At 39.9% G+C, this 10,730-nt stretch overlaps 1 pseudogene; it reads right to left on the reverse strand.

Moving 5' to 3' along the window:
- Positions 1-2,552: 2,552 nt before the first annotated feature.
- LOC125495303 (small nucleolar RNA R71) lies at positions 2,553-2,652 on the reverse strand (annotated as a pseudogene).
- Positions 2,653-10,730: the final 8,078 nt, after the last annotated feature.

Genomic DNA, 10,730 nt, shown 5'->3' on the forward strand with positions numbered 1-10,730 from the left:
GTCCCCTCCCCACTACTGCTGCACACAACCACTCCCCACTGCTGCCCCTCCAAAACATTTATATGTAGTTAACTTAGAAGCTATTCAATATTTGAATAATTACGTCCTAGTAGTCCATTCTTTATTTCTGACCTTCATTTATCATCAAGAATGAAGGTAGTGCTCAGGCAATGTATGAAAAAATATTCAGAGAATAATAACATCAGCTTTGGAGTGAGTACGACAGCAAACAAACTTATTTGTGCTTGACTACTAGATAAACTTACAAATCATTGAAAAGTTTTTGGGGGATGCTATTATCACATATTTATTTTATTTATACTTAAAATTAAAGTAATTTTTAATGACACTTGAAATTCAAAGTATTATTAAAGGAGAAAAAACATTAGCTTGTTTTTTTTTATCTCATTTCCTTAACAACCAGCCCCTTTCACAGCCAATAAAACCCACAAAATTCACCCCATAAAACCACTTCATTTCCACCAGAATACCCTCTAAACATCTACAATAATCAGCCATTATAACACCAATTATACAACAGCAAATATCACCCCAAAACCTGCAATGATACCAATGTATTACCTCCAAAACCAGCAGCAAAAAGCAATAGCAAACCCATAAGGACACATTTTACTGAACATAAAAGGTACCTGAACCGCAATCTAACTCCAACAACATAATCTCTTCCATTAATCTTTGATCTCCAAATGAGACTCAAACTCCATAATCTTCTCCAACAATTTACCTCATAACAATAACGATAATCAATAACTAAACTTAGACTAATCTAAACTAGAAAATATAATGATAACTAATTTCCAATAGAAACTAACTAATACTATATAACTTCTAAACTTATCTTCAAGTATATCAACTCCAATCTAACATATTACTAGTAGTAACAATCACTAACGAATTATTCTAAACTCACATAAGAAATTATAACCCATAACTCTTATTCAAATACAATAGAACACTAACTAGACTTGCCAATAACCTACAAACTACTCTTACTAATTACTAAGCACAACTAGGAACAACGCATCACCAAGACGACGACGCATTAACAACAACAGTAACTACAATTTCCGAGAAAAGAAGAAACACTTTGGTGCTTTGCAACCACCAACACACGGCCACCACCAAAAGTGGCAGCAGACCAACAAATCGACAGAGGAGGGAGAGAACACATGGTGGCAGCAACAACAAGAACAACAACAATAAAACATCACAACACCACCAACCACCACAACAACGCATCATCACCACCAACAACCTCAACAACAACGACAACCCAACAATAAAGCAATATCAACCCAACTACAACAACAAACGACAGAGCAACAACAACAATAACAACATCAATTTGGGATTAATTAACAAATAGAAAGTCGAAATTTAAAGAGGAAAACAGAGAATAACTAGTCTTTACCTCTGCTTCAAGAGCAGGGAAGACACGTATGGCAGGGGCGAGGTGGCAGATTAAGAACGCGGGTCCGGTGAGGCGGCGTACTAGTGGTGCGACACAGGCAGCGGCGAACAGGAACACCACCACCAGCGACGAAACCGAGTAGGAGAGAGAAAACGAGAACAGACGGCGCCGACAAGGGGGAAACTCCGACCGAGGGAAGACGCGACAATAGGCGAACACCGACGAGCAGCAGCAGCGCAAGTCCGGCGGTCGTTCGTCGGTGGGGTATCGGGCAGGACCCGCGAGAGAAAGAGAGAGAATTGGGGTATGGGGTTTTGAATGAAATGGATTTTCACGGGGAAGGAGAAATGAAAATGAGATTGGATTTCTTTGGGTTTGGGTTTGGGTTTGGGTTTGGTTTAACTAAACCGACAAAAGCAACAAAGGCAAACGTCCTTCAACCGCCAAACCAAATTGAGGGAATCTACTTTCGCTTCCTATTTGGGCTAAATACCGCTCAACTAACTGCACAAACCCAAAAGATAAAATAATAATAATAGAAATAATCTCATCTAATTAAATAAATAAATATATTACAACTATTCAAAAAAAAAATATTACAAACACGATAATATAATTCAAATTCCACATCTCAAATAAAATAAGATTTCCAAAATATAATTAGCTCAATGAATATAATTAGCTGAAGTTTAAAGTTTGCCACAAGAAAATATCTACCCGTGGCATAACTTTGATATTTGCCACAGAAAATTATTTACCCATGGCATAAATTTTTCTTCTTCTTTAGATTCTGTCTTACTATTTATTTTTCCCGTGGCTATATGCAATTATGCCACGAATTTTTATTTCCCGTGGCATAATTCGTGGCACAAGTGATGTTTTGTTGTAGTGGTACCCTAATCTACATTATCAGGGTTTCTGCCAATATTGTTCTACTATTAAGCATCATGGAGTAACAAAAGATCAAATTAAGGAGATTCTTTTCCCATTTTCACTTCGAGACAAGGCAAAGATGTGGTATAGTAGGATTAATCGCACCACTCTTGGGATCGTAGACTGGAATACCTTGACTTAGCTTTCTACAGGTTGTACTACCCTTCAGAGAAGACTGCTAGTTTGCGTAGTCAGATCAAAAATTTCACCCAGGGTAACGATGAATCTTTACATGAGGCTTGGGAAAGATTCAAGGACCTCAAGAGATAATGTCCCCATCATGGTCTACAAAAATGGTTCCTAGTTCAAGGATTTTACAATGGTTTGGGGAACAACTCGAGACTTATTCTTGACTCTGCAGCAAACGAGAGATTCATGAAGCTAGAAAATTAATGCTGCACATGACTTAATCGAGGAGATGGCTATCCATAACTCTCAATATGGCAACCCTCAAGGACTAGCTAACAAGGGAGACAAGTATGAGATGATTCTATATCCCTATTGGCTGCGCAGATGAATGCTATTAATAATAAGCTAGACAATATCCAACTCGCCTCTCCCGCCAGTGTTACTTTTCTAGGTACTACATCTAAGATCTTTTGTGACTATTGTTGTATAGTTGGACATTGGTCATAGGAGTGTCGGAGTTCGCTCGAACAAGTTAATGCCTTCCAAACATATCGGTCGAACAACCCATACTCCAACACATATAATCTAGGATTGAGAAATCATCCTAATTTGTCGTACAAGAGCATTAATGTTCTAAATCCTCCTGCACCACAACCTTAGGCACAACAATTGAACCAGAGGTACTACCAACAACCTTCTCAACATCCTCCTGGTTTGTCTAGACCACCTTTCAGTCCATCTCAATAAGCACCTCATGCCGATCCCATGATGGTTGAGATGAGAAATATGATGCTGCAAATGCAAAAAGATAGACAAACTGACAAGGCACGGATTGAGTCCATTCTAGCTCACAACAAGATGTTGGAGAACCAGTTGGCACAATTGGCTACTTCGGACTCTACTCGACAACAAGGGTATCTACTAGCACAATCTGTCCAGCCAACAGATTCGGCAAACGCCATCACCCTCCGCAGTGGTTCTCATTTTAATGACCAACCATGCCTATTGATGATACTGTAAGTGTGAGAAACGATGGGGAACGAGTCCAAGATGAATCTGAAAATGACAAGGAGAACTCTAAGCAAGTGACTGAACATGGATAGACAAATGAAGCCAAAAAGCCTGCTATTGAGGTTCCTCCTATCAAACTTCCTTTTCTGAATCGCCAACTCAAGAGTAAGCTGGACCAACAATTTGGTAAGTTTATGGAAGTGGTCAAGAATCTTCAAGTAACCGTCCCTTTCACAGAATTGATTACTTAAGTGTCTGCTTATGCAAAATTCATGAAAGATATCTTGACTAGAAAAAAGGGCTTTTAATGAGGTGGAGAAAGTTGCATTTACTGAGGAATGTAGTGTCTTTTTACAAAATAAGTCTCCACCAAAATTAAAAGATCCTAGTAGTTTCTCTATTCCATGTCACATTGGTAGACTATTCATAGTTAAAGCATTTTGTGATTTAGGCGCTAGTGTGAGTGTTATGCCATTATCTATTTCATTGAAATTCAATATGGAAAGTCTGAAATTACTAATATTTCTCTGCAAATGGCTGACAGATCTGTCAAATACCCCCTAGGTATTCTAGAGGATGTGGCTGTTAATGTAGGTAAATTTTTATTACCGTTGATTTTGTTGTGCTTGACATGGAGGAGGATACGCAAATTCCAATTATTTTGGGTAGGCCCTTCCTCCATACTGCAGGTTCAGTAATTGATGTGGAAAATGGTACGCTTACACTATCTGTAGGAGATGATGAGGTCACTTTTAATCTGATCACCGCTTTGAAAGGTCCTATGCTAGAGGAAAAATGCTATAGTATTAATGTGGTTGATGTAATTTGCCATGATAACATGCCCCAAGCTCTCTATGGAGATCCCTTGAGTTAGTACATTGTTTTGATTCTTCCACAGGTGATGGCAGTATTTGGAGCAATGAGATAGATGTTATTGAGAAGGCTCTAGCAAGTGAAGAGGTTGACCTTGGTGAATGCCACAAGCTAAAGAGGTTAGTTCAATCTGCGTGCAATATTGGGGTAAAGAAACCCGAACTTAAACCTCTCCCCTTTCACTTGAAGTATATGTTTTTATATGAGCATGAGCTAAATCTTGTAATTGTCAGTGCCGGACTTGATGACATCCAACTCTCCCAACTTTTGACTGTTTTGAAAAATCATAAGAAGGCCATCGCGTACAATATTGATAATTTGAGGGTATAAGCCCTGATTTTTGTATGCACAGGATACACCTCGAGGATGATCATAAGTCGTGCATTCAACCACAAAGGATACAAAATCTAAACATTCAAGAAGTGGTTGAGAAATAAGTGATGAAACTACTTTATGCATGTATTATCTATCATGTTGCTGATTCCAAGTGGGTAAGTCTTGTACAAGTAGTACCGAAGAAAGGTGGTATAAGTGTTGTGAAAAATGAAAAGAATGAGTTTATTCCTACTCGAATCGTGACTGGATGGCATATGTATATAGACTATAAGAGACACAATATGGCCACTAAAAAGGATCACTTGCCTCTACCCTTTATTGACCAAATGCTTGAACGGTTGGCTTGTCACAAATATTTCTGTTACTTGGATGGGTATTCAAGTTTCTTCCAAATTCTCATTCATCCTGATGATCAAAAAAGACAACCTTTGCCTGCCTTTAAGGCACTTTTGCATATCGTAGAATGCCCTTTGGTTTGTGTAATGCCCATGCTACCTTTCAACGTTGCATGATGAGCTGCTTTTATGAGTTCATAGAGTATATTATCGAAGTCATTATGGATGATTTTAGTGTGTATCATTCTATGTTTGACACATGCTTAGTTTATCTCACTAAAGTCATGAAATGATGTGAAGAATGTAATTTGGTATTGAACTGGGAAAAGTGTCATTTTACGATGACTGAAGGAGTTGTTTTCGGCCTTATTGTTTCTGATAGGGGAATCCATGTGGATCACGCTAAAGTCCAAGTGATTGAACAATTAACCCACCTCATAATATTAAAGGAGTCCACAATTTCCTTTGCCATGCGGAGTTTTATCGTCATTTCATTAAGGATTTTTTAAAATTGCTAAACCACCAACATAACTCCTCCTTAATGATGCACCATTTGATTTTACTGATGAGTGTCTATTCTTGAGTCTTTTGACATGATCAATAAAGCTTTAATAACTGCACCTATTATCCGTTCTCCCGATTGGGATCTCCCTTTTGAGATAATGTGCAATGCAAGTGATTATGCAGTTGGGACCATACTCAGTCAACGCCAAGATAAGGTCCTGCATGCTATCTATTATGCCAGCAAGACATTGGATGAGGCTCAAGTTAGCTATGCTACTACAGAATAGGAACTTCTGGCTATTGTTTATGCTTTAGAGAAGTTCATATCTTATATGATTGGCTCTAAAGGCATTATATATACTGATCACGCAACCCTGAAGTGCCTTCTCCCTAAGAAGGAAGCTAAGCCTAGGCTCATTCGATGGATTCTCTTATTCTAAGAGTTCGACATCGAAATTCGTGATAAGAATGGAGCAGAGAACGTAGTTGCAAACCACTTGTTCAGGATCCGGCATATGAAGATGGTATTAACTCAACTCCAATAGATGATTCTTTTCCTCACGATCATATGTATGCAATCACCTTGAAGATTCCTTGGTTTGCGGACTATGCCCATTACTTGGTAGGCGGTATACTACCTCCTGATTTATCCTACCAACAGAAGAACAGGTTCCTGCACGATGTTAACTTCTACTTTTGGGTAATTCTGAACATTTTTTCGTGAATGTTCAGATGGTCTTTTTCACAAATGTGTCCCCGAGTAAGAGGTCAATGTAATTCTGAACCGCTGTCATAACTCACCTTATGGAGGGCGTCATGGTCCTTCGAGAATTGTAGCCAAGATTCATGAGTCGAGCTTCTTTTGGCACACAATGTTCAAGGACACCCAATCTTTATCATGTCATGTGACGCTTGCCAAAGGACTAGCAACATTTCGAGACGGCATGAGACGCCCCAAACAGGTATTCTTGAAGTTGAAATCTTTGATGTTTGGGGTATTGACTTTATGGGACCGTTCCCCTCTTCCAATGGGAATAGTTACATCTTGGTTGCGGTCTATTATTTCTCTAAGTGGGTCGAACTCGTGGCAGCTCCACCAATAACTCGAAGGTAGTCATGGCTTTATTCAAGAAAAATTATATTTGTTGTATAATATGAGAACTATAAGAGGAGGGTGAGTTATGGTGAGAAAATAAGAGTAACTTTTTGCGGAATTAAAATCAATATAGGGAACACACAATGGAAACACAAGAGATTTTAGCGAGGAAAACTTCCTAGGCCCAATAGGAAGAAACAACCTCGACCACAAGGAATTTTAACTCAAACTTTCCACTATAATTAGGCCAACAACTCTGTGATAGACCTATTAGTTCTCTCGAGCCACAACCTGAGTTCCTAAACTCAAGTTCCCAGCAACAGTTCACTCTAACTGTTGTTCCTCTCAAACTTCACTCGAACTTCATTTCTCTTTCTCTTTCTCTTGCTTCACTCAAATCTTTCTCACACTTACACGAGTTCACTCAAACCCTTTAATAAAATAAATACAATTTTCTGATAACAATGTGTTATAACGGACACGAGAGAGAAACAAATATTGAATGCAAAAACCAATAAAACCAGACAACAGATTTACTTGCTCACCAATTTGGCTACATCCACGGCAGAGAGAGAGAATATTTTATTATGCGAAGAAACCATATTACACAGAGAACAAAGAGTTTTTCGTAGTCAAAACCCTAAGATATAAATAAACTATTTATACCCCCGTTCAGAAAATGCGTTCCGCGTTATCGGGCAGCCGCCCGATCGGACGGTTTTTACTTCTTCCAGACTTTGTTGCGAGCCCGGTCGGGCGAGATCGCCTGTGTCGTAGTTCGGTGTCTCGCCCGATCGGGTGACCAAGCTTTTCACTCCAGTTTCTCAGCGCGTTGCGGGCCCGATCGGGAGGCCTCGCCCGACTCGATCGGGCGGTACCCCAAAACCCACTTTCGATGCATTTCGTCGAACATATTCAAGGCATAACTTCTACAAATCTCCACCTTGACTTGAATCCTCTCACAATAACCAGAAAACCAGATGGATTGATCACAACGCCCAGAATCTCCCAAACACCAGATTTGTCCCAAAAAGACAACCATACTAGATTAGTCCCTAAGGACCCCAGAATTGCCCCAAGAGGGCAACTAACAATAAGGAATATTTAGTAAGTCCAAACAATGTTGGAACTTACTTTGCGGAACCGGCTTGGTGAACATATCAGCAGGATTATCAGCAGTTCTTACCTTCTTCACCTTAATCCTTGTCTCACTCCTCAGAAAATGATATCTGACATCAATATGCTTAGTCCTCTCATGATGGACTTGATCCTTTGCCAGACGTATTACACTTAAACTGTCACAGTACACAGTTGCCTGATCATGATGTAGACCCAAATCACTGATTAAACCCTTTAACCAGATCCTTTCCTTAGCTGCTTCTGTCAGAGCTATATACTCTGCCTCTGTAGTAGACAAAGTCACAGTAGGCTGCAAAGTTGCTTTCCATTTTACCATAGAACCACCAAGAGTAAACACATATCCAGTCATAGACCTTCTACCATCCACATCTCAAGCATAATCAGAATTAGAATATCCTGCAGCTAAGCAGGCCATATCACCTCCATATATGAGACCTATATCTGACGTACCTCTAAGATACCGAAAGATCCTGTTGACTGCTTGCCAGTGCTCCTTACCAGGATCACCCATGAACCTACTAACCAAACTGACTGCATGTGCAAGATCCGACCTAGTGCAAACCATAGCATACATCAGACTCCCTACTGCACTAGCATATGGAACCCGACTCATGTACTCCTTCTCCTCAGCCGACTTAGGTGCAAAAGCCACAGACAAATGACTATTTGAAGCACTTGGAGTATCTATAGGTTTTGCTGTTGACATGCCAAACCTTGACAATTTCTTCTCAATGTAACCCTTCTGTGACAAGAAAAGTTTCTTCTGAGTCCTTTCCCTATAAATTTCCATCCCCAAAATCTTCCTTGATGCACCCAAATCCTTCATTTCAAATTCAGCACTGAGAAGTTCCTTCAATTTCTGAACGTCTGACTTGTTCCTGGCAGCTATCAACATATCATCCACATAAGTAGATAAAAGACCCATATGTCAGCTTGTTATGATACACACAACAATCATATGAGCTCCTGTTGTAGCCTAGCTTCATCATATAGCTATCAAACTTCTTGTACCATTGCCTTGGAGACTGATTTAGCCCATATAAGGACTTCTTCAACTTGCAAACACTGTTTTCTTTTCCAGGAACCTGAAAACCATCTGGTTGAGCCATATATATCTCCTCCTCCAACTCTCCATGTAAGAAAGCTGTTTTTACATTTAGCTGCTCAAGCTCAAAATCCTGATGTGCAACTATTGCTAGTAGCACCCTGATGGAAGTATGTCTGACTATAGGCGAAAAATCTCATTATAGTCTACACCATCCCTTTGTGTGAACCCTCTTGCAACCAATCGAGCCTTATACTTGACCCCTTCTTCAGATGTTATCCCCTCCTTTTTCTTGAAAACCCATTTACAAGTGACAATTTTTCTCCCTGAAGGCTTAGACACAAGCTCCCAAGTCTCGTTCTTATGAAGTCACTCCATCTCTTCCCTTATTGCAGCAAGCCAATGGGTAGACTCCGTACATGTAACTGCTTCCCTATAGGTTGATGGCTCATAGACATCCACCTCTTCAGCAACCTGCAGTGCATAAGCTACAATATCTTCAAACCCATATCTAGTTGGAGGTTTACTAAAATTTGTCCTTATAGGACGTTCCCGCTCAGCTAGGCGCCTCCTCACTAGGCGTCGAAGATGATGGTTCTTCAGAACCAATGTGTTGATGATCATCACTCTCATCACGAGTGACTTGCTGCTCCACCTGTTTATCGACACTACTAATATCTGATACTTCAATGGACATCACAGTAGGATTAAACATAGAATTTTCATCAAAGACTACATTTCTACTAAGTATAACCCTTCCCTCAGATGGAGACCAGATTCTATAACCCTTAACTCCATCTCCATAACCCACAAACACTCCGCTTTTAGCCCTTGGTTCTAATTTTCCTTCATTCACATGATAGTAGACATTACAACCAAAAACTCGCAAATCTGAGTAATATGCAGGCTTACCTGACCACATCTCATATGGTGTTTTGAGATTGATCCCAGAATGATGTCCACGATTTATCAAATAGCATGCTGTATTGACAGCTTCTCCCCAGAACCTTTTAGTCATACCAGCATTAGAGAGCATGCACCGAGCTCTCTCAAGAAGTGTCTGATTCATCCTTTCTGCTACACCATTCTACTGTGGTGTATTTCTGACAGTGTGATGCCTAGCAATCCCTTCATTTTTCCAGAACTCATTGAACTCAGACAAACAAAATTCCAGCCCATTATCAGTTCGTAGACTTTTGATCTTCTTCCCAGTTTGATTTTCCACTAATGCCTTCCATTGCTTAAAATTATTGAAAGCTTCACCTTTTGACCTCATGATAATCAACCAAGTTATTCTTGAATAATCATCTATAAAAGATACAAAATACTTGTGACCTCTCAAAGACTCCACGCGTGAAGGACCCCAACAATCAGAGTGGATATAATCCAGAGTACCTTTTGTTCTATGAATGCTCTTAGGATACTTGCTACGATGTAATTTCCCAAAAACACAATGCTCACAAAACTCCAGGTTCGTGACTTTATGGCCACCTAGAAGATCTGCCTTGGAGAGGATTTGCATTCCTCTCTCACTTATATGACCAAGTCTCATGTTCCATAGCTTAGTCATATCCCCCTTCTGAACCTCTGACGAAGCAATAGAAGCTGAACCTGAGATAGTAGAACCCTGCAGAACATACAAAGTACCACGCTTGACCCCCTTCAGAACCTCTGACGAAGCAATAGAAGCTGAACCTGAGATAGTAGAACCCTGCAGAACATATAAAGTACCACGCTTGACCCCCTTCAAAACCTCCTTTGAACCCTTGCAGACACACACAATTCCACCACTCCCTCTGAAACTGAATCCCTTACTGTCTAGTAGACTAAGTGAAATCATATTGTTAGTCATCTGTGGAACATGCCTAACATTCTTCAAAGTATAGGGAATTTCAT

The sequence above is a fragment of the Beta vulgaris genome, chromosome 2, assembly GCF_026745355.1.
Source record: "Beta vulgaris subsp. vulgaris cultivar EL10 chromosome 2, EL10.2, whole genome shotgun sequence".
NCBI lineage: Eukaryota > Viridiplantae > Streptophyta > Magnoliopsida > Caryophyllales > Amaranthaceae > Beta > Beta vulgaris.